The sequence below is a fragment of the Hyperolius riggenbachi genome, chromosome 7 (genome assembly GCF_040937935.1).
Source record: "Hyperolius riggenbachi isolate aHypRig1 chromosome 7, aHypRig1.pri, whole genome shotgun sequence".
Classification (NCBI taxonomy): Eukaryota; Metazoa; Chordata; class Amphibia; order Anura; family Hyperoliidae; genus Hyperolius; species Hyperolius riggenbachi.
The window spans coordinates 73,903,170-73,929,260 of record NC_090652.1 but is presented as its reverse complement, the minus strand read 5'-3'; positions in this window follow the sequence as shown (position 1 = coordinate 73,929,260).

Sequence of the window (26,091 nt, the reverse complement as noted above, 5' to 3'; positions counted from 1 at the left end):
TCTGGACTTCACCAGAGATCCCGTACTATCTTTGAGACCATAAATGATCTTAACTGCTACACTTTGTTTACAATTCTGATAAGGGTCTGGCGAGTGATTTTTACCATAATCCCTTTCCAGAAGCAAAGAAGCATGCCGATCATACTGACTCTTGCGCAACAAACCCTTAATCCTTTCGATCTCTACGGGATGGCCATCCCTTGAAACAGCGATTTCAAGTTTCCGCCTCAGACGCTGGTAGGCAACATATTTACCAAAAGCTCTTCTTTTTGCTAGGTTCTTGAAAAGACCTACTGCCCGTTTTTTAACCATCTCCCACCACTCAGACCTACTGTCACAACAGTCCAGCAGAGTAACCTGTGCCTGAAAAAAATCCCTGAAAGATTGTCTTACACTTTCTTCCTTCAATAGCAACGAATTTAATCTCCAAATAACCCTTCCCTTAGGAGGAACATCTGAAACATTCAACACCATAGACAGAATACAGTGATCAGAGAACTCCACCACCCGCACCCCTGGGGATGAGGTAGCAGAGCTCTCTTTAACAAAAAACCTATCTATCCTACTCCTACGCTCTCCACAGAAATAAGTGAACCCCGTGTCATCTGGGGTGTGCTTTATATGCACATCCTCCAAGCCAGCATCCCTAACCATACTATTCAAAAAGTTACTATCATAGCCCAGGCGAGTCTTGGCACCTCTCCTGTCCTTAAGCCTAACTACGGTATTGAAATCACCACCGAAGACTACTTCCTGGGCCGTAAACAGGAATGGCTTGATCTCTGTGAAGAGGCGCTTTCTCTCCCTCTCAGACTGAGGACCATAGATATTAATTAGCCTCAAGTCCTGCCCCCTCACAGAGACGTCCATAACCAAACACCTTCCCATCTCAATCTCACTTACCCGCCGGAAAGTTACCATATCGGTCTTAAAAAGGACCGCCACCCCAGTATAAGGCTCTGCCGCAAGAGACCAATAAGAGGGACCAAAGTGCCAATCCCTCTTAGCTTCCTGGATGTCAGACAATGTTTGGAGCCTAGTCTCCTGCAAAAATAAAATGTCGGCATCAAACTGACCGAGAAAAAATATGGCATTCCTACGAGCACTTACAGATCTCAACATTAATGGTTGCTAGTTTCAAAGGGGGGGGGGGGGGGGGGAACCTCCATCAGGATAAATGAAAAAGGAGTTGCCTAATCTTTCTTACACTTCACTTTCTTCTTCCTTAGAAGAAGATATATCCATTTCTTCCGACTTCTCCTGAACTGAAACAACTTCAGCCTCCTCATCAAATAAATCACTTTCCATGTCACTATTTACATTATCAGATAAATCACTCAGTGCCTCATATTTATTTTGCACTCCAATACTCTCCTTTTTCCCATATTTCTCCCATTTCTCTGCTGCCTTTTTCCCCATTATTTCTCTCATTTTTCCTGTCTCCTCATTTTTGCTGATTTGACATTTCCCAAAGGTTTAGGTTCCTCCGCCTTTTTACCCTTCTCCTCCCTCTCTTTTTTATTCCCTTCTTTTTTTTTTTTACAATTTCTTCCATTTTTTCCTTCCCCTCCTCCAATTCTTTTGCTACTTTATTCTCTTCTCTCTTTTCCTCAGTATTATTTTTTCCACTTTTCCATTATTTTCCACAGACTCCTCCCCCTTTTTTAAAAGGACCACTTCCTTAGGGGAAGAAACATTATTCTCTTGTGACTTCTCTGGAACTTTATCTAACTTTTCCACCACCGAAGACAACGATGGAGGGGGAGACGGTGGCGGTAGTGTTTTTAATACTGATAAAAACTGAGGAACCACCGACTGGGGTTTCAGGGCGGTGGATTCTACCCGTGATGGCTCTCTATCAGACGCAGCCCCTACAGCTTCTTCTACCATAATTCTTTCCATTTCTTTATGGACTTCTTCACCTAAATTTGACCATGACTCCGGGCATTGTGAATATGGATGCCCCAATTTCAAACAGATACTACACCTTATCAATTTGCAATCTTTTGCCAAATGTCCCAATTCATGACAACGAGAACATTTCTGTTCTGGACACGAGATGCTGTAATGGCTCCTTGAATTACATTTGTGACAAACTCTAGGCTGCCCCTGATAGAAAACCATCACACGATCTCTACCTATAAAATCCGATGTTGGGATGTGCTTGACCACATTCCCTATTTTGTTCAGCCTTACCACTAGCTCCCAACCGCCCCCCCCAGATCCCGAACTCATCCATCACCTTCTTTGGAGCACTTAAAGGCACCCCATAATTTTTTATCCAGACCACCAGGTCATGCACCGGGATGGATTCATTCGGGACCACGATAGTTATCTTTTCTGTCTGGACACAGTCTGGTGGAATCAAACCTCTCCATTCCTCCTTGTTCTTCCATGTATTTTCATATTTCTCCCAGAAAGTGTCCAGACCTGTCGGGGACAAAAAGCTAACATCGAAAAAAGAAGGGGGGCTTTCAGGAGCCAAAATGGCATAAAAATCCACCGCCCTGAAACCCATCTTCAAAAGCAACTGAATAAACGTTTTCCTGGTATAGGTAACACCTTCTTCATTACCAAAACTAACCCTTACTAGATTCCTTCTATTTCTAGAAGATTGACCAGCTTCATCATGAGTTACCGGCAAATTTGTATTACCATTTCCATGCTTGACCATTTGTGCATAAGATCTACTAGTAATCTGTTTTTGATTACCCAGGTTTTTTTCCACAATCTCCTTCCCTTCACCTCCCACTACTTTCTCCTTTACCATATTTTTCTCAATACCTTCCTGTCTTCCCACCAACCTCCTTTTTTCTTCTGCTTCACAAACAGCATTTATATTACCTCCCCTTCTTTTCCCACTTTGACCACTGTTTACCTGGTTAATCCTGTCATTCATAGCGCTTTTCTCTGCTGCACTCCCTTCAGGGACTTTTTCTTTGGCAATGCTCCCCTCAGGAATCACTGCGCCGCCTGCCCGACCGGCCACACCGCTCCCCTCCACAGTCACCATGTCCGCCGCCTTAGTCTTTGCCGGAATCGCCGCACCTATTGCGTATTTCTCTGTCCTACTTAGGCCTGGCCGTGCCGCAATCGCCGCTGTTTTCTCCTCCATAGATCCGGAACCGGATGCAGCGCTTACGTCACTTCCGGCTGCCGCCCCCACGCCAAAGCCCATACTCTGCGCCATCTTGGGAAAGGGCAAACCCTGCGCTGTTACTACAGGATTTTGCCCAACCTCTGCCTTTGCTTCTGGCGCTATCCTGAGTGGATCCACATTACCTGGATCCTGTCCCTGAAAGGTAAACCTAAAATACTGAACCTTCTTAGTACCCCCTACAGGAGAAAATGCGCTAAGACTTTCTTTGAATGCCACACTATTAACCCTTGCAGGTACCGATTGCGCATAGTTCTGAGGACTCACAGGGTTTATACAAACAGGGGGGACAAGACTGGGAAAAGGGTTTACCACACTAGGTACTTGTACATGAGGGTTTAGACTTTGGTTCACAAAGGGAAAGAGGGGAGAGGATTGGGAAAAGGGAAAATTCTGTATATTCTGAAAATTACTGTCATTTGACACCATATGCATATTATTGTGACCACCAGAAAAGTTTTGAAAATATCCCGGAAACTGCATGTTTAAACCATATTAGGAAGGAAAAAACCCATTCACAGTCTGCTGCATATTCTGCATATTTGCAATCTGACTCATATTCGACCCATATGATAAGAAGATGTCTCTCTTGTCTCCTATATTTCCACTTTCTGCTCTATCTTGAGACACAGGGCTATCCATTGGTACTTCTGAACTTCTGGAAATCTGGGACACAACTTTCCCTTCATTTCCTTTTCCCACACTCTGAGAAATTTCTTCACTCATCTGAGCAAATCTTTGCTGATTCCTCAAACCTTCTGAGAACATTCCACCACTTGCTTCTAGCTTTCTTAAAGCTTCACTCTGTTCATCAATCTGCTTTTTAAGTTTCACCAGTTAAGGGTTGGATTTCAAAAACCCTGGTTTCCATGACTGGCCATACTTATTTATTTTTTTCTTTAGTTCAAATTGCAAACTCTTAAGAGATTCCTGGGTCTTCCTGACCTCTAACTGCCAAGCAACCACATCCTTAACAGTTTTTTCCACTGAAAATCCACTGCCACCAGTATTATGAGCCTCCATTTTTGGAGGACAGGGAAGTTCTTCCTGGCCAAGGCCCCCCAGAGCCAACTAGCCCAGGGGAGCCCAAACCTACTCAGCGAAAGTCCTGCTTCCCCTCTCTCACTCACCACCTTGACAGGGACCCAGTCCTTCAGATAGAAATTCCACCAGTCGCTCCTACTGCTGGAACCGCAGGAGCTCAGCCAGAGAGCTCCTCTCTCCTCCACAGCCACACGCACACTGACTTCCTAGGGGCGGAGCCAATGCATAGTGTGGACCCTGGTGGTGGGACCACTGACAGCAGCAGGATAAATACAACAGCAGGAGGAGGAGGTGGAGTGACATGTGGCACTGGCAGCAGGCAATGCATAGAGTGGACCCTGGCGGTGGGACCACTGACAGCAGGAGGATAAATACAACAGCAGCAGGAGGAGGAGGAGTGACGTGTGGCACTGGCAGCAGGCAATGCATAGTGTGGACCCTGGAGGTGGGACCACTGACAGCAGCAGGATGAAAATGAGCGCGGTGTAATATGTTGCCGCTTTATAAATACAATAAATACATAAATCAATTCATAAATTCATAAATAAAGCAATGCAGCAGGCCAGCAGCAGCAGGAGGAGTCAGGTAGAAATACAATAAATACATAAATAAATTCATAGGTAAATCAATGCAGCAGACCAGCAGCAGCAGGAGTCAGGTAGAAATACAATAAATACATAAATAAATTCATAGGTAAATCAATGCAGCAGGCCAGCAGGAGGAGGAGGAGTCGTCACGTATGGCAGGCAGCTCCTCCTTTCGCCGACAACAGGTGCCAGGAACGTGCCTTCTATCCAGGCCTAATTAATCTTCAAAAATGTCAGTCTGTCCACGCCCTCTGTGGACAGACGAGAGCGCTTCTCGGTGACCACGCCACCGGCCGCACTGAAGCACCTCTCAGACAGCACGCTGGAAGGGGGGCAAGACAATACCTCCAGGGCGTACTGCGCAAGCTCCCTCTAGATGTGCAAGCGCTCCACCCAGTACTCCATGGGGTCCACAGGCTCCTCGCTGCCGGTGTCAAGCCCACTGAAGGACCTCATGTAGTCGGCCACCATCCGGATCATGCGCTGGCTGTGACTCTCACCGAAGGTGGCTGCTGCCCGCACCTCCTCTCTCGGCTGCTGTACCTTCATGTAGAACGCTTGCGTCAATGACAGCAGGTCTCCTGGGTGCCTGACGCTGCTGCTGGCCGCAGGCACCTGCTGCTGTGCTGCTGGACAGGGACAGAGGGAGTGGAAGGCGGGGGGAAGGCTTCCTCCAGTCGCCGAACAAGGATCTCCTGCAACTCCCTTGCTCACTGCTCATGGTCTCTGGCAGGCAGAAACTGATCCCACCTCCCCCTCAGCCGTGGGTCCAGGATCATGCTGATGCAGGCAGCCTCCCTCGCTTGCATCCGCTTGACCCTGGGGTCTGTGCGCAGGCAGCGCAGCATGTGCACTGCCATGGGGAACAGGGTGGACCGTCTAACAGAGACATCAGGGTCAGCGTCCTGCTCCTCCTCCTTCTCTTGCCTCTGAGACTCTTCCTCCTCTCTCCACCCTCGCACCACTGCTGCTGCGCTCCGATGTTCCCCCCCAGCAGCAACATCCAGCACCTCCAACTCCTCCTCCTCCTCCAGGGACTCAAATACCTGCGGAGCAGTGGACTGCGCAGGCGGCTGCTGTTCCAGCTGCTTCAGGGCCTCCTCTCCCAAATCCACCAAATCGCCAAGTGTCCTGTCCAGCAGACAAACAAAGGGAACCCACTGGCAGAGGGATGCCCGTTGTTCACTCACCAGGTTGGTTCCCTGCACGAAGGGAGCCAACACCAAGCAGACCTGCTGCATCTGCCCCCATTGCGCGTTGGTGAGGAGCTGGAGTGTGGTGCTGCTTCTGCTGCCGGTGCCGGTGACAGTGGCATCATAGATGTACCGGTTGACAACCCTCCTCTGCTCAACCAGCCGCTCCAACCTCGCCAGGGTGGAGTTCCAGCGAGTTGGCACATCTATGATGAGGCGGTGTCGTGGCAGGCCCTCCTGCTGCTGGATGTCTGCCAGTTTCACTGCGGCAGCTGCTGAGCGGTGGAAAGTGCGCACAATTTTCCGCACCGCTTCTAACAGCTCCTCCATCCCCAGGTAGGTGCGCATGAACGTTTGCACCACCAGGTTCAGGACGTGGGCCAAGCAAGGGACGTGGAGCAAGTCTCCACTGCTGATGGCAGACAGCAGGTTGGCGGCATTTTCGGACACCACCAATCCCACAGTGAGGCCTCTGGGGGTCAGCCACGTCCTCTCCTGCTCCCTGAGGTACCGGAGCACGTTGGATGCCGTCAAGGAGTTTTCCCCCAGGATTTTCATCTCCAGCAGCGCTTGGCAGTGGCGGGTCCTCACGCTGCTGGAGAGACGGGATCGCTTGGCGGTGGGAGCTGCTGCTTCTCCCCTGACCCTGCGCGGTGGCACCACGTAGTGGGCGACTGGTGCTGCGCCCGCTAATAGACCTGCTGCTTCCTCGCTCGGGCTTTCCACCAGGCTGACCCAGTGGGCCGTAAAGGACAGATAGCGCTCTGTCCCAAACCGGCTGCTCCAGGAATCCATGCTTATGTGGATCCGCGCACTGACAGCGTGATCCAGTGTGCGGCCCATGTTCTCCATGGCAGAGCGGTGCAGTGCTGGGATCGCCCTGCGGGAGAAATAGTGGCAGCTGGGGACTTGCCACTCCGGGATCCCAACCTGCAGCAGCGCTCTGATGTCACTCCCCTCCTGCACAAAGGAATATGGCAGGAGCTGGGAGCACATGGCCCGGGCAAGCAACCGTTCAGCAACCGGATGCGCCTGTGGGCGGGAGGCAGCACCTTGGTCACACCGGGGAATGCTTCGCTGAGCAGGGTCTGGCGGCGTTTGCCTGCACGGGAGGATGAGGAGGCCACTGTGGAGGGAGCTGATGAGGCCACTGAGGACTGGCTCCCCGGGGCGGGGGGGTCTAGTGAGTTGCTGCTGTGCTCCTGCTGCTGCTGCTGGATGGGCAGGAGGGGCTGCTGTTGCTGCTGGATGGGCAGGAGGGTCGGCTGCTGCCACTTTGCATAAGCTTTTCCAACTCATTAAAGTCTTCAAAATGTCTGCTCTGTAAGTGGGTCTGCAGGCACGAGGTACTCAATTTGTGGATATCGCGACCTCTGCTGAGACTGAGATTGCAACTGTTGCAAATTGCACGGGTCAGGTCCACTGGGCACTTGGTGAAGTACCGCCAGACTGGGGACTTCAACCTGCTCTTTGAGCTTGAGGGCTGGGGTTTTTGGGTGCCCTTGGAGGATTGTGCCTTTTTGGTTTTAGTTTTGCTGCGGGTGGTGGTAGCGACTGAAGCAGCAGGCTGTGGCTCCTGCCTTCCACGCCCTGTGCTGGCCGCCTTGCTGCTGCCGCGCCTCTGCGCCAGAGACGCCTCCTCCTCCGGTGAGGAGCTGCCTTCAACCAACTGTGCTGGTGGTACTGGTGGCACATAGGAAGGATCTATCAAGTCATCATCATCAACCCCAAACATATCCTGTGAGTCCACCTCAACCAACTCCTCTACCCCAACATCCCCTCCTCCTCTGCGCCAACAACAAACTTCTGCACCTCAAACTCCTCCTCCTCCTCCTTGGATGGCCCCATCATCTCCAACTCATACTTCTCCAAAACATCCCTGTACATGGTCACAGTCTCAGGGGAGAAGAGCGTGCTCATTAAGAGCAAGCTGGTCGATGGGGTCACCGTGACCATGGCCTCAAGCGCTGGTGGAGGCCTGCTGCGGACAGGAGTGCTGGTGCTAGTGGCACTGGTCTCGCTGGTGCTGGAGACCTGGCTGGAAAATATGGCTTCCTGCCCCGCCATCATTTCCACCACAGCCTGCACCTGACTCTCCCCAATGGGCCGTGGGCGACGACCCGTCTCAAAGATGGGCGCCTCTGCTCCCTCCTCCCTGCGGTCAGTGGCTGGCGGCGGACCAGTCCCAGACCTGCTGCTGCTGGCAGTGGCTCCTGCAATGGTGCTGCCTCTCCTGGTGGTGCCTCGCCCTCTACCTCTGCCAGTCATTGTGCACTATACAAATACAGTAAAAAAAAAAAAGTAGAAGAGGGCGGGAAAGGGTGTAAACTTTAATAAAGTCTGTGTTGTAATGGGAGGGAGGAGCGCCATGACGTGAGGACGTGAGCTACGCGCCCGCCCACGTACCGAGTCAATGCAGCAGAGCGAGGTATCTGGCGTCCCCATGCGCTGAGGGAGACGCCGATAACAGCGGGCAGCCATAGAGCCTAAGCGGAAGGTCCCGCTGGCTTCACCCATACTCGGGACACTGTGGAAGGCGGCTGGCTGGGGAGGCTATTGGAGGGAAGCTGTCGCCGCTGACGCGACTGAGGCGGACGAGCCTCTTCCTGGAGGAGCGAGGTGCTGTGCTGTCTCCCTGCATGTCTGACTCCTGGAGGCCCGGGAGGGGAAAGATAGCCGGAGGTAGGCGCTGCCATACGGAGGGACTGCTGGCCCCCATTCGGCTTTCTGTTGGGCACTAGAGACATAGAGGGAAGTACTCCGGAAGTGAAACGGCTCTCCCACTGGAAGACCCTGTGAGACCCTGTGAGGCGGTTCCTCCGTCGCTACTTGAAGGGCTAGGACAGACAGAGGGACCACGGTGCTGTATTTCTGCCCACACTTCCTGCACCTTTCCCATTGAGTGCGTCCTAATAGACCAGGAACTGGTCAGCTGACCTCTTTCAACTATGGCAGGGGGCACCAAGAAAAGGGGCACAGAACCCAGTACCGGATCTGCAGGAAATGCTGGGGCTAGTGCGCCCAAAACTCCACAGAGGGCAGCAGCTGACTTTTTTGCCCCTGGAGCGACAAATAGCCCACGTGAAAAGGCCATTGAAAAGACTACACGGCCTGAACCTGGTGGCTCACCACAGACCCTGACAGGCAAAAAATCTGCAAGTCTGGAGGAAGTCTGGGCATTTTTGAAGACCCTTCCTACAAAACAAGACATAAGCGAGCAGACGGAGCAGATCCTTGCGGCTACACATGCTCATACCTCCCAACATTTTAAGTGTCGAAAGCGGGACACTTAGGCCACGCCCCCAACCCCCTAGTCACGCCCACTAATTTATTTTATTTTTTTAAATTTATTTTTTATTAAAAATTTTTAATTAATTACTCCCGAAAGGGAGGGTGCCAGTGGGAGGGGGAGGAGGGTGGCCGAGGGGGGGAAAAGAAAACCCGATCGAGGCACCAGCCCGGGGATGCGTATGCGGCATGGATGCCGCATAGACGCTATTAAGCTTCTCCCTCCCTCCCTCCTAATGTGCCCCCAGTGTCCCCTTATGTGATTAATTAGGGGGGTTGTCAGTGGAGGGGGGGGAGAATGCCCGTCACCGTGGGTGGGGAGGTGGGGAGGAGGGTGCCACTTTTAGGTGGGGGGGGGGCGCCTGGGCAGAGAATGGAGGCGGAAAAACTGATCGAGGCTCCAGCCGCGGTACTGAGGGATGCGGGAGCCCGGCTTCAATACTTCCTCCCTCCCTCTGTGAATGCCCCTAATGTATGTCCGTGTGCCCCCCTCTCCTCCCCTCCCTATAGGCAGAGTGAGCGCAGCGGAGCGGGCAGTCTGTCCTCTTACCGCTGGTTGATGCACGCGTACTGTCTCTGGCATCCGACCTCCATGTGCTTCCTGTGACGTCATAGTAAACAGGAAGTACATGGAAGTCCGATGCCAGAGACAGTACGCGTGCATCAGCCAGCGGTAAGAGGACCCGACTGCCCGCTCCGCTGCGCTCACTCTGCCTATAGGGAGGGGAGGAGAGGGGGGCACACGGACATACATTAGGGGGCATTCACAGAGGGAGGGAGGGAGGAAGTATTGAAGCCGGGCTCCCGCATCCCTCAGTACCGCGGCTGGAGCCTCGATCAGTTTTTCCGCCTCTATTCTCTGCCAGCCGTCGGGATTCGAGAGTGGGGCCCAGGATAGCGGGAGGGCCCCCCCAAATCGGGAGAATCCCGACGAAAACGGGACGGTTGGGGGGTATGCATGCTGAAGTAGCTGGTGTAAGGGAGGAGTTAGTGGCTGCCAAAACTAGAATAGAAATGCTAGAGGCGGAATCTCGTGAACTTAAAACTGCCATAGTAGAGCTTCAGCAGCATAAAAGCAATCAGGTGAAGCTCAATAGAGCCTTGTGCGCCCAGACGGAGGACGCACAGAATCGCTCACGTAGGCAAAATATCCGGTTTAAGGGGATCCAGGAATCAGTGAGCCCAGAGGACTTACAGAGGACGGCCCAGGGTATTTTCAATAGGATCCTGCAAAGACCGGAAGAGCAAGGGATATCGATTGACAGGATACACCAAACATTGAGGCCGGCGCCAAAAACAGGGGAAAAAGCCAGAGACGTGATCTGTCGCTTACACTACTACGCTGAAAAAGAGGCTATTATGGCTGCAGCTTGGAAAAACCCAGAGATATCCTTAGAGTGAAAACCAATTCAATTATTCCAGGATCTGTCGACCTCAACACTCCAGCAGAGAAGGGCCTTGAGGCCTCTGATACAGGTACTACAGAAGGAGGACGCGAGGTACAGGTGGGGACACCCATTCTCCTTAAATACTAAGAAGGGGGCGATAGTATTCACCCTAAGAGATCCGGAGGAACTTCCAGATTTATTCAGGGCATTGAACATTCCTCCGGTAGCATTACCAGATTGGGACCCTGAGGGTATCTTCTTGGGTAAGACGCGGAAACCCCGCTGAAGAGTTTGTTACGCTATTTATGACTGTTCCCTTAAAGGAGCCTTGCCTTTCTTCTGAGTGGTACATTGCTTTGTCTCACATAGGGGGTAGAGGATTTTCTGTAAGACTATTACTTGGCTTCAGAGTCCATAAGAACAATCTCTGGGTGTACTGAGAGTATTGGATGAGAAGAATTTGACAGGCTCTGTGGTTTAGATAAATTAGGAACATTAATGTGTGACATCATGATCCTAGAAGGGGGTTGGGGGAGGGAGGGGTGTGGAGGGAGTGGGGTAGGCACTGTTAAAGAGATAATTAAGGGTTCTGATGCATTGTAAAATTGCATATGTCACTGTTTTCTATTGATGTAACTTTTGGATATACACGGTTAATGGAAAGAATTTTGTGCGGGTGAGTCTTGGGGAAGGGCCCGGGGGGCCCTCTCCCAACTCGCACCCTGGAAGAGGGGTGGTGGGGAGGGTGATGACGCTGCACGATTTTTATTCTCATGGAAAATAATTACATGTTTGAAACGAGAGAATTGGGTAGGAGGGATCGCACTAGCAAATAATGAGTATTACTAACATATGATTGACGTGCTCTTTAAAAAGAGAATAGAAGAGGGGGGTTGACACACGTAAAAAGTTTTCTAAATGATGGGTGTAATACAATACTTAGTGAGTGTTTCATAGGATAAGATATTGGAAGGATCACACATGGAATCACGAGGGGGTGAGGTATACACGTGCAGGAATTGGTGGGTGTGGGGAAGATGGGGAGGGGTCGGGGGGGCCCTAACACAGGGCTTTGGGGGGTGGGGGGCGGGTATTAGGGGGGGGGTGATGCGATGGGGAGGGGGGGTGAGGGCTAGTGTGCCTTCCTCCCCCCCCCACATCGCCTTAACTATAAAGCAGCAATATGGTGTCATGGGAGGAGGAGGGGGGGGGGGATCTGACCAAGGGTATGGAGCATAGTATTGTTCTTATTTCTGTAATTGTATTTCTGTATTTATGTAATTATGGACGTGAGGCCTCTCTCCTCGGACCCGTCTATGGTTTAGAGACTGTGGGGAGAGAAATCAGAGAAAGGGAGTACTCAAGGGGATTGGAATGAAATAGATGACTCGGAATGGGGATGGGGGGGGGGGGAGGGCGCTTAGGACTTCGTTGTGATGACTCAACCTCCTGAGGGGCAAGACGCCCAAAAAAGGGGGAGTATAGAACTCCCCCAAATGAGAAGAAATCTCCAGATCCCCCGTGGGGGGACGAGTGGACGACGTCCACTACGACTTTATAGGCGGTTGGCTCAGCCTGTTTTTATGGTGACTCCTGTACTGTTTCTTAACACTAGTTTTTCTCTTCTTTTTTTCTCTTTTTTTTCCTGCCCCTCAGTCTGTTTCCCTGATCCCTGAAGAGGGTGGAGGGGTAAAAAGATACAATTGGTGCCTAGAACAGAGGGTAAAAGAGATGCTTTATGTCCCTACTTAGGATGTTTTCCCTTAACGTCCATGGCCTAAACATCCCAGAAAAAAGATCGATTTTATTGCAGCAGCTACACAAATTACAAATTCAGGTTGCCTTCCTGCAAGAAACCCATCTCAGAGGGGATCAGCACCCTAAGATCACTAACAGGAGATTCCCTGTCGCATTATATAGTAACAATCCGGCCTCTAAAACCAGCGGAGTAGCAATATTATTAGCGGGCACTGTTAGGATCGAAGAAATGGAGGTATGTAGAGACCAACAGGGTAGATTTTTGTTGATTAAGGGACTCATTAATTCACGAAGAATGACCCTGGGGGTGGTGTATGCACCAAATTCGGGACAAGCTGGATTTCTGGAACAATTTCTCGTCAAGGTAGATGAATTCGCCGAAGGTGCAGTGGTAGTAGCGGGAGACTTAAATCTGGTATTGGATCCATCGTTGGATTCTTCCTCTGGAAGATCCTCCCTCTCTCAGGGGCGATACAGAAGGTCAAGCGAGCTTTGATTAAGAGGCAATTAGTCGATATTTGGCGTATTCAGCATCCGGCAACCAGGGACTATACCTTTTACTCATACCCCCATAACTCTTACTCACGGATAGATTATTTTTTAATTTCACATAATTTACTATCGGAGGAAATCAGTTCTACGATTGAACCCTCGTCAATTTCAGATCACTCCCCTATTAATCTACAAATTGGATATAGGACAGTGGGTTATGGTCCCTGGAACTGGAGGCTGAATGATTCCCTGCTTAAAAATGAGGAGATAGCGGGCAGAATAGCGAGGGAACTAGAGACTTACTTCAAGGAGAACGCTGGAGATGGAGTTTCTCCAGTGGTACTCTGGGAGGCACATAAAGTGGTAATAAGGGGGATACTGATAAGGGAGGGTAGTAGACTGAAAAAAGAACGAGATGGAGAGATTGGAACCTGCTTGGCGGATATTGAAAGATTGGAGGCCCTACATAAAAACACGTTGGCTAAGGATAAGTTAGAGGAGCTCTCCCTGAGGAGAGAAAGGCTTAATGAGATCTTGTTCTCAAGGGCTAAATACGCAGCATCCAGATGTAGGAGGAATTTTTACGAATTTGGGAACAAGGGAGGTAGACTCTTGGCAAGGACCTTAAAACAACAACAGAGATCCAACTATGTCCAGTTTTTGTGCGACTCCCAGGGTTGAAAACATTATAGGGATGAGTCCCTTACTCGTATGTTTGGTACCTTCTATGAGAAGTTGTATAAAATAGAGGAGGACCCCCGGGGGGGGGGGGGGGTAGGGAGAGAATGGAGGAGTATGTAGCAGCCTCGGGTATGGATAAATTAGACCCCTTAGACACAAATAATATGGAGGAATTGATCACGATAGAGGAACTCTTGGGGGCTGTTGGGAAGATGGCGGGGGGGAAGGCACCGGGGCCGGATGGTTTCTCCCTGGAATACTACAGAAGATATAAAGATATCCTGGCCCCTTACTGGGTGAGGGCTTTGAATGCCCTCTGTGCGGAGGAGGGCGATCAGAAGAAACTGGGGCGGGATACATTGGTCTCACACAACTCGGTGATCCTGAAGGAGGGGAAGGATCCTGCCTCCTGCTCAGGATATAGACCTATATCCTTGATTAATATAGACTTAAAGGTGTTTGCGAAGATACTGGCAAATAGAACGTCGGGGTGCTTGGGTGACCTAGTGCATTTCGATCAGGTGGGATTCATACAGGGGAGAGAGGCACGGGATAATACGATTCGCACAGTGGATATAACCCAGTGGGTAGAATCCTCACCTGGCCCTGTTGTTTTACTATCTACAGACGCTGAAAAAGCCTTTGACAGGGTCAGGTGGGGATTCATTGAAGTAGTTTTAAGGCATATAGGCCTGGGGAAAAACATGCGCTCATGGATAATGGCGATGTATAGAGACCTTTCGGCTAGGATCAAGGTGAATGGGACACTCTCCTCCCCCATTGAAATAAAAAACGGTACCCGACAGGGCTGCCCCCTGTCTCCCCTGATTTTTGCCCTCACCCTGGAACCGTTCTTAAGAACGATTAGAAAAAATATAGACACTTCAGGGGTGAAAATAGGACAGACAGAGCACAAGGTCGCCGCTTACGCGGACGACCTCCTGTTTTATATAACAAAGCCAAGGCTGACCATACCCAACCTTTTTAAGGCCTTCGATGAATTTGGAATAGTTTCCAATCTGATAATAAATTGGGATAAGTGCGAATCTCTCGCACTTGGTGTTGAAGATGTTGAGCGGATGGGGCTAAAGGAAAATTTCCCGTTTAAATGGACGAAAAGCTCCCTGAAATACCTGGGTATAAAATTGGCCTCTAGTCTATCGGAAACAGTAAAATTGAACTATAATTCGCTTCTTGGTATCTTAAGGAAGGACTTAGAGAAGTGGGGTAAACTGAGGTTGTCCTGGTTTGGGAGAATAAATACATTGAAGATGAATGTTATGCCGAGGCTGTTGTATCTCTTTCAGGCTCTCCCTGCCCCCCTTCCCAGGGGTTATTTAGAAGAGGTTAATAAAATGTTTATGAATTTTGTGTGGCAGGCAAAAAAGGCAAGAATAAAGCGTTCTCTTCTAACCCAACCAAAAAGCAAGGGCGGGTTGGCAGTCCCGGACCCCCATAGATATTATTAAGCGGCGGTTCTTACTAGAATCATTGATTGGAACAAGAACAAGGATTCTAAGCAATGGGTCTCCCTGGAACAAGAATTCATGGAGGAGCCTATAGAAATTTCCCCATGGCTCCCTTATATCCCAAAATGCCATCCATCAGCGGGGATATTAATAGAACATACCCTTAAAGTCTCTAAAAAATTAGATAAAAAGATCTCCCCTCGCCCTTCCCCGTTGATGCCAATTCTGGGCAATCAGAAATTTGAACCTGGGAGGCAAAAGGGAAGTTATAAACAGTGGAGAGGAGGGGAAAGACTGCAGATTAACACGCTGATTACAAATAATCAGTGGAAAAGCGAAAGGGAAGTAGCACAAATCCTGCACATTGAGAGGGTAGACCTTTGGAGCTTAAATCAGTTTAGACACTTCCTCCTTGCGCTGGGCAATAAGGAACAACTCTCAAGGAGCTTAACACAATTCGAAAAACTGTGTATTGAAAAAGGTCAATCCAAAGGTACCTTGGCACGTATATATACATACTTGGCGGAAGGAATAGATGAGACCCAGACGTACAGGGATCATGGGAGCGGGATTTAGGTAAAACATTATCGGCAGCCCATTGGAATAGGATAATTAGAATGTCATGTGGAGCCTCTACGTCAACTAGAATACAAGAATCAGGCTATAAGATTATGACGCGTTGGTACTACACTCCAGCGAAACTTGGTAAGATCTGTGGTGCTGATCCCCTCTGTTGGAGATGTGGTGTGGAAGAGGGAGATCTGCTCCATTTATTATGGAGTTGTAGAAAACTCCACCCCTTCTGGAGAGTAGTCAAACATCTAATCTGGAAGGTAGCGGAGATTCCAGTCTCGGAGGAAGCCGGGGTATATCTCCTCCATCTTAACGACAGACCTAAAACAATATAGGGGCTCTTTGGGTATGCATATGATAAACGCTGCAAGGATTGTAATCTGTCGGAATTGGAAATCACGGAAGTGCCCTGCAATTCGGGAGTGGTTGAGTGAGATAGACTACATACAGAAAATGGAGGAACTCTCTTGCATAATACATGGGAGAGAGGCGTGGAGATGGGATAAATGGATTGAGTTTAAGGGCTCGGTGGAATATCAGGATTTTAAAATAAGGGAAATGGAGGAGATATATAGCTTCCTGGGCCTGGACGGGGAATAGGCCTCGTGGATGAATGGGACTCATAGTGGACGATGGCACCTGACTACAAGGATTTAGGCAGAGGGGCGGGAAATCTTCCCTTTTTCCGTTACTGTGGGACGTGGTTCTTTTTCACATTTCGGATTTTTACCTTTTCTTTTTCTTCTTTTTTCTTTCTTTCTCCAGAAGCCTCGGGTGGGCCCCGGCTCCCCCCCATCATTATAGAGCATGGCTGGTTACGTCTTGGCGTGGGGCCCCGGGTATAGGGGAGAGGGGCCAAGCGTATGGTGTTGTGTGGGGGGGGAGGGAGGGATTTGGAGCCCGGGTGCTCACCTCAGTTTTTGAAATATTGTAATGTAAAGGAGTGTTGGATTTAGGTCTTTTGCACACTTGAAGGAAACTACTTTTCTATGTATCTTTTTTGACAAAAAAAACAACAAATTTGTCGTTGAACGAAAATAAAGAATAAATAAAAAAAATAAAGTCTGTGTTGGTGGTGACTTGGTGGTGACTAGTAGTAGTAGTAGTAGGCAGTAGTAGTACGCACGCAGGTTACTAAGAAACACCTAGCGAACTACGCTACAAGTAAGTTGTGCGGCAGACAGTCGGTGACAATTACAAACGGTCACACACGGTCACACGCAATCAAGCGATCAATAGGCTCGGGCAGGTGACAGACAGTCACTCACAACGGATGCTGGTAGTGGCCTGTATGTGTTGTAACTCTTATTTATTACACACACTACAGATGATAATAAAATCACACAGTAACAGTGAAAAAAAAAAAAAATAAGTGAACGGGTACTAGCAGACTAGTAGTATAGTAGTAGACACTAGTAGTAGTACGCACGCAGGTAACTAAGAAACACCAAGCATACTACGCTTCAAGTAAGTCGTGCGGCAGACAATCAATGACAATTACAATCGCTCACACGCAATCAAGCGATCAATAGGCTCGGGCAGGTGACAGACAGTCACAGGTCAGGTCACTCACAACGGATGCTGCTGGTGGCCTGTCACAGTCAGTAACTAACTAACACAGAAACCAACTACACATAAGTGTACATATTAAAGTGTGCAATACAGGTGGGTACACGCACTGGTCCAATAAACATACAAAACAAACCACAACTACTACCAGTATATGCTGTTCAACCACCTGGATTTATTACAAAATGTTAATCAATTCTCATGGGTCAATCACAATGGGACCTATTCAAGTTATACATATTGCACACACTTATAATGCACAGTTATCATTATACGGGGACTTCCCCCAAAAGGTCTCCTCAGGAAGTCCCAGACGACTGCGCACCGAACAGAGTGCCAATGTGACAAAATTAACCATATCTAATCCACACATGGGAAGAGGCAAACCCAGACACTTACAATGCCAAGAGATTGAGCATCTAATATGCCAATTGCTTGTCCAATTGTCTGCGTCATCCCATGTGCCGACAATAATGGTGGTCAACAGCAATATGAATGCACCACCCCATGCCCCCCTATGCCCACCCGCAAATCACAGAACCATGCCCCAAACACAAGCAATCTCCTAAAGATTCTGTACTAAGGGGTCGTCACCCCCAAAAGACAGGAAGTGACTATAGTGTGACCCTCACTGATAAGAAATTCCAGCTATAAAACATTTTCCTAGCAGAAAATGGCTTCTGAGAGCTGGAAAGAGGTAAAAAAGGGGAATTTCTTATCAGTGAGGGTCACACTGTAGTCACTTCCTGTCTGAGTCAGGACTGAGTCAGCCACTTGCATACCTGATATTTAACTCTTTCAGGCAGAGAAAGAAAAAAAGGAACACAGCATAGTTATTTGTGTGCTTGGCACTGTACATACACATGTCTATCTCATCATGTCACATGTCAGTTCGGGTATCCTTTAACTAGTTCAATGCTGTTCTGGTAAAAAAAAAATGATGGTAGTATATAATATGCTGTCAAAAATCTTTTAGAGCAAAGAAGAAATGCTGGGTTTCATTCCACTTTAAAGTTAGAGAAGTTACGTTATAGAGGACTGTTATAATGGAGGTGGCGCTGCACTAATAAAACAATCAAAAGGATATGTATAATCTGTGTTTTTTTTTATATCACACAAAAATATTTCCCACAAAAAGTACCTGGTTTCTTCCTGCCGCTTCCTTAATATTGGGTGGGGGTACCCAAACCATACACCCTTAAAAGAGAATAAAATCATTTTTAAGGGCATCAGTTAGCTCTTTTGAATGCATGTATGGTGCGAGTGAGTAGATTGGGTACATGAATGTATACGATTTTATTCCACTCTTTCGCATTAATAAATGTATCATTATTGATTTATGAATATTATGTCCAGAGCTCCTTATTTTGTATACTAAGTGAAAGAGGAGCTATTCCTGCTTGTGTCAGATCTTGCACTCCAGTAACAATAACTTGCATAATGCATCATGTTTAGGCCATTGGACTTAGTCTGAGTATTCCACAAGGCTTGCGACCATGCAGCATAAAGAGAAAAAAGAAAACAGTGAAGGCCTGCGACCCCTAGTGGGTGACAGACTAGCTGCAAGTGCCCAACAGGTTGCACAGCAACCCCTAGGATCGCTCCACCAGAGACAAACCGCGTTGGCCCGCTGAAGCAAAGCCAGAAGTCGAAGGACAGACTGGTGGCCACTGACAGGATGCAGGCCAGCTTCAGGAAAAGTGGTAACTGGCAGAGTCAGTTTCAAAGCAGCAGGTTACTATCCAGGCAAGAGGCCAGAGAAGGCGGTTATCAGGAAAGCTAGTTAAGCAGAAAGTAAGATTGGGCCAGGCAGAAATCAGGACGAATAGGACAAGCTGAAGTCAAGCGAACCGAAGGTCATATGAGTATTAAACACAAGGCTGACCTACAAGAGCATTATACACACTAATTTAAGCCAAAGGAGGAGACTAGCTAATTAAAGTATCGTTTTACTCACCTGCATACCGAGATGGCTGATATTCCGGCTGATGCGGAGTGAACTCAACATGAGCCTTATCACCCGGCTATCCTTACAGCAAGCTCAGTGTGCGGCTGTGATCAACCCCACCTCTACATCCTCAAGATCCTTCTGCTGCTGGGAAATTGGGTGGGGGAGCAGGGGGTGGGGGTGGAAGGTGTCGCAGGACAAGGCACCATGCCTCTGGGTGGCTGGGAGGCATGGCCACCTCTGAAAAACACTATGGGCACCACTGACTGCTGGCAGGTACTGAAAGCCAGCTATGACTGCTGGCTGATATTAGGAGCTACTTATTTATTTATTGTATTTATAAAGCGCTGCCGCCAACATTTTACGCAGCGCTGGACATTAGGTTACAGACAATATTTAGGGGTGACATACAGCAATATGACAATACAGGAATACAAGAAAACCAGATCACACAGCATAGTATGAGTACCAGGTAATGCTTAGTCAGTCATTGGATGGAGCATGGAGATTAGGCAAGTTAGGTTCACTCAGATGCATAGCATGGGTTCACAGTAATGAAGGTGCATGATCAGCTAGGACACAAAAAGGAGGACCCTGCCCAAAGGCTTACAATCTAGGGAGAGGTAAGGACACGAAAGGTAGGGGACCAGAGTTCAGCTGTGGGTTTAGAGCACTTGTGAGGGGTAGTAGGCCAGAGTGAAAAGGTAAGTTTTGGAGGGCCTTCTTGAAGATGTTGAAGGAGGGGGCTGCCCTAATGGGCGAAGGTAGGGAGTTCCATAGTGTTGGAGCAGCTCTTGAGAAGTCCTGGAGGCGTGCATGGGACTGGGTGATGCGGGGGGCAGTCAGGCGAAGTTCATTGGAGGAGCGGAGTAAGCGGCTAGATGTGTACCTCTGAGTAAGATCAGAAATGTAGGTAGGACAGGTTTTGCGGACAAATTTTTAGGTCAGACACAGTATCTTGAATCTGATCCTGGACTGGATAGGAAGCCAGTGGAGGGATTCACAGAGGAGAGCCGCCCTGGTGGAGCGATGGGTGGATAATTCTGGCTGCCGCATTCATGATGGACTGCAGCGGGGCTATTCGAGTCATAGGGAGACCAGACAGCAGGGCATTGCAGTAGTCAAGGTGGGAAATTATGAGGGCATGGATGAGGAGTTTGGTGGTGGCAGAGGTCAGGAAAGGGCGGATCGTGCAGATGTTACGAAGGTGGAAGTTGCAGGACTTTGTGAGGTTATGGATGTGGGGACAGCTTACAGATATTAAAGGAAATTTGAGGGGACTGAAAATTTTTTTTTATACATGCCTGGGGATTCGTCCAGCCCCCTTCAGGCGGTTTGCTTTGTCTTCGTCCTCCAGGGCTGCCTTGATCCTCTGCTAGCCAGCTCGTTAAGTCCTTCAGTTGGGGTGTACTGCGCATGAGCCCCCATCATGCTCCTGTCACCAGGAGCCCGTGACGGGAGCATGGTGGGGTTGAGTGCACAGCCAGACTGCACATGCACCAACTCACCCCCGACTTCAGGAATTACCAGGCTGGCTAGCGGAGGATCGAGCGGGCCCAGGAGGGTGGTGAGGGAGTCTGAAGGGAGGAAGCCCCAGCTACGTTTACATTTTTTTTTTGTCTAAGCTACACTTTAAGAGCCCCCTATGACTGCTGTGAAGGACTGAGAGTCATCTATGACTGTTGGGCAATATTAGGGGCCATCTATGACTTCTGACAAATGTTGCATTCCATCTGTTTGCTGACAGATATTGAGGGCCACCTATGACTGCTGGCAGATCTTGGGAGCAACATATATCTGCTTGCCAATTTTGTGGGCCATCTATGAATGCTGGCTGATAAAAGGAGCAGCCACTTATAACAGCTTACAGACGTTAGGAGCAACCTATGACTTTTGGTAGATATTGTGAGCCATCTATGACTGCTGACATAAAAACAAGGAACACCAAGAGCCCCAATAGTGTAATATGTACTGGTAAATGGTTACTAGATAGAGTAAATATTAATACTCACAAACCAGGGTTACCATTAGGCAACCACTGTAAAGGCAGGTGGGGAGATTTTCCTGACCCCATTCAGGAATAAGAAGTAGCTCTCTGTAGATGAGGAAAAAGGGGGTTCAACCCTCCACCCAGGGCGGACTCAATATTATGTAAAATGAAGAGCAGAGAGCGTGCATCATCCGTCCAGACTTGTGCATTTATTGCGGATAGGCAAAAACCAGTGCAGATACAATACGGTGCATAACATGATTCATCTGTATTACATGTTTGATGTGCATATCATAGTTGGCAGACTTATCTGTATTCCCGTAATTAGCCCGTCAGTGATGGAGGTGGGAGCATGGGAGTGAGATGGGCCTAGCGACGGCCGTTTCGCGTCCTCCTGGACGCTTGGTCACGCTGCGCTCTGTGGAGCGCAGCGTGACCAAGCGTCCAGGAGGACGCGAAACGGCCGTCGCTAGGCCCATCTCACTCCCATGCTCCCACCTCCATCACTGACGGGCTAATTACGGGAATACAGATAAGTCTGCCAACTATGATATGCACATCAAACATGTAATACAGATGAATCATGTTATGCACCGTATTGTATCTGCACTGGTTTTTGCCTATCCGCAATAAATGCACAAGTCTGGACGGATGATGCACGCTCTCTGCTCTTCATTTTACATTGTCCATATTTCTTCCTTCATAGTATAACAGCGGAGCACACGTCCTGCATACAGTGTTTGTATACTAATAAGACTGTCAGTATATTATTGACCACCTGTTCACGTAAAACCCGCCTGAGAGGCTGGAGTCAATAAATCCCCCATTAGAGAGGAGAAGTGCCACGCTATTCCTATTCTCTTTAGTTCAACGTTAGGACTCAATATTATGCAGGAGAACAGAGGCGCCAAAAGGATAAAAGGAAGCTAAATGAGCTTAAAAAACAAATTCTTGGTAAATAGAGGAGGTAGTGGTGGACTTTCCTCCTCCAAGTAGACACACAACGACTGTAGTAAAGACAGTCAATATATTTTATTTATGAACTCCAAATATGGAACACTATTTGGAGTTCATAAATAAAATGTATTGATTGTCTTTACTACAGTCGTTGTGTGTCTACTTGGAGGAGGTCCACCACTACCTCCTCTATTTACCAAGAATTTGTTTTTTAAGCTCATTTAGCTTCCTTTTATCCTTTTGGCGCCTCTGTTCTCCTGCATGACTGCTGACATATTGGGCATGCCTCCCAACTTTTTCAGATAAGAAAGAGGGACACTTCAGCCATGCTTCTGCCACATCCCAAGTCACGCTTACTGTAAAGTTTTCATAAGAAAAACATGCTGTAATTCAAATGACACTGGTCCTTTCTGGTCCTGACAGCGAAACTCCCGCAGATGCTGCCCAGGATGCGGACATACTCCTTGTAGAATGCGCTGAGGTTGAGGAAGGCTGATCTGTCCCCCTGGCATTATAAGCAGCTTTGATACCTCCATGTCGTCATACCTATGGGTTAACTCCGCCCCCCTGACCCCTATAGGACCCAATACAAGATTATAAATAAGGTCATGACCCTCTAACCCTCATTCTCTTTTTTGTCCTCAGACACTATAGGATCCATATGTAATGAGGGCCTTATTGGTATTATATCTTATTTTATCTTCCTAGCTATCTATCTATCTCTCTTCCCTATCATCTAGTAGATTGGCTCTTTTGAGCACCTTACCCGGGTACAGGTTTTTCTGAAATATCTTTTCCTGTACCCATAGGGCTCCTTGGGCTACTAAATGTGCCACATAAGGACCCTATATATACCCACACAGGCTGGAGAGGTTAAATACCTGAAGGGTTCGCTGTGGTCCCGTTGGGTAGTATGCTTCTTTCAATGTATCTTTCATCTTCCCTGGAGTGCTTCCTCCAGGGGGGTTTGCTGACAAGGTCTGCCCGGGTACCGATGAATAGTCCATAGCGGAGAGTTGTCCGCATGGCGCCGACTTCCGCTCGGTCTGACTGGGCGTCCGGAAGTTCGGTAGGCGCATGCGTGGCTCCTTTATGCCCTCCTCCGTGGTCGCAGCGCCCATCTTGGTTTAGGGCGAGCGTGCCCTCTTGCGGAGGAGGCAGAGTAAGGGCGCAGAGGCGCTCTATTTGAAGCGAGCAGAGGAGCAGTAGCGTCTCCCTGTCTCGCTGGAAGGACAAGCCAGGCTGGAGCAGACATGGAAAGCATAATAGTGGTGGGGGCTGGTAGGTCTCCTGCTATTACGCACATGGCATTATTCTTAAGTATATGTATACTGTATATGTACAGAGTTGTTGGTATTTATAAATAATACTAAGGTCTTTTATTTTTCTGATATTCCCACAGCGAACCCAGAAGCCAAGCGGGCTGGTACAAGTGGTCCCTCGGGGTAAGGTTCTTTATTTAAGGGGACGAAAAAAGAAAAAGTTGGGCTAAGACTAAGCGATATAAATTGTTGCATTATGTCTTGTAGCTCACAACAACAGCACAGAAGTGGATCAAGAGACAGCAGATCAAGATTCAGGTCAAGGACCAGGAAACATAAATCGAAAAAAACGACATCATAAATCTCCAGCAAGGAGAAGGCATTCATCTAAGTCGAGTCGACGGCACGGGTTAAGAGATCGACACAGATCCAGATCAAGGTCCCCTAGGCACAAGCAAATGCCGGTGGATGGACAATGTTAGGCATGTCCCAGTCAGGCAATGCCTGGCAAGACGGTGTGCGACTCATGTTTTTCGCAGCTCGCAAAAGGCCAAGGAGAGAGAGCTGAGGAAATTGAAGATGTAATCAGAAGAGTTGTAAGGGAAGAGGTACTTGCTAATACCCCTAGTACATCACAACCACAAGAGCAGGATTTGGACGCGCCTGCAGCGGAGGAAATTGACGACATTCCAGGCTTGTTTGACTTCAAACTGACAGCGCCTTTTATAACAGCAATAAAGGAGGCTCTGGATTGGTCGGATCCAGTGGAAGTTCAGGGACAGAACAAAGAATATTATGCCCATCTTAACAAGAAGTCTCCCACATTTCCCTTAATGAAGGAAATTAAAAACAGAATAATGGATGAATGGAAGAAAATTGAAAACAAGGCTTCAATTCAAAATAGTTTTTTTAAAATTATATCCTTTAAAAGATGAAGAGATTCCTTTACTTCAGAACCCGCCAGCTGTGGATTATTATTATTATTATTATTTAGTATTTATATAGCGCCGACATATTACGCAGCGATGTACAGTGTATATATATATATTGTCTTGTCACTAACTGTCCCTCAAAGGAGCTCACAATCTACTCCCTACCATTGCCATATGTCTATATTATGTAGTGTAAGTACTGTAGTCTAGAGCCAATTTTTTAGGGGGAGCCAATTAACTTATCTGTATGTTTTTGGAATGTGGGAGGAAACCGGAGTGCCTGGAGGAAACCCACGCAGACACGGAGAGAACATACAAACTCTTTGCAGATAGTGCCCTGGCTGGGATTCGAACCAGGAACCCAGCGCTGCAAGGCGAGAGAGCTAACCACTACGCCACCGTGCTGCATCTTTGTCCAGGCTGGTAAAACATGTCACGTTACCCACAGACAATGCGGTAATATTCAAAGTTGTCCTAGAAAGGAAGATAGATAACAAACTCCGAAAAATCTATCTCTCTGCAGGAGCAACCTGTAAACCAGCCATAGCCCTTACCTCGGTCGCCAAGGCCATGAGAATATGGACTTCAAATATCGAGCAAGCGATACTCAATGGAGCAGACAAGGCAGAAATTATTTCAGCATTAGAAGACATAAAGGTAACAGCAGACTTCGTAGGCGAAGCCTCAATGGACATCCTGAGGACATCCTCAAGAACTATGTCAAGCTCAGTCACCGCAAAGAGAGCCATGTGGCTAAGGCCTTGGAAGGCAGACATCAGCTCTAAACAAAACTGGATCAGAATACCCTTTGATGGCACCAATCTGTTTGGCCCAGAGATGGACAAGGCCATTTCAAGAGTCACAGGGGGAAGATCAGGACTCATCCTCCAGGATAGACCTCAGAGAAAGAACTATACGAACTACAGACCATCACAATCAAACAGATACAGGGACGCAAAATCATACTGTCCTGGGAGACAGTTTAAGAAAAACTGGAAGAGTTTGCATGCTTCATTGGCGAGATCACTAAAATCCAACACCCAGATGCCGGGACAACAGAAGTAGTCCTTTTGAAGCTACGCCCACCCAAATGGCCACTGTGAGAGCCAGACTTCAAGGACGTTTGGGTGGAAAAGATAGACGAACCACGTGTCAAGACGACAATAACATAAGGTGGCAATTCAAGAAGGAACCAAAAGACAGGTTTCTAAGGACTCGAATATCAAGAAACTCGGAAAAGAAGAAAGCCTTAAGGGAATACATACAATCTCTAATTACTCAACAGGCAGTAAGATTTGTTCTACCAGCAGAGAGGGGGCAAGGAATATACTATCAGCTTTTCCTAGTGCAGAAGAAGACCGGAGGATTACAGACCGGTAATAGATTTGAAATCCCTGAACAAGTCAATTCAATTACCAAGATTCAAGATGGAGTCACTGCAATCTATACTCCTAGCCATATTACCAAATGACTGGTTACTTTCAATAGACTTTCAGGATGCATACCTACATATTCCAATTCATTCAAAGTTGCAAAGATTTCTCAGGTTCTGCATCGACAACAAGCATCTCCAGTTTTGTTCACTGCCCTTCAGGCTTTCTACGGCACCACGTACGCTCACGAAGGTTCTCGTCTCAGCAATAGCAAAACTCAGATTACAAGGGATACGAATCCACCATTACTTAGACGACATACTGATCTTGGCAGAATCAGAGGAAAAATTAATTCTTCACAGAAATCATGTTATCAGTTTCCTAACAGACCTAGGATGGATAATTAACTGGAAGAAGAGCCAGTTGGAGC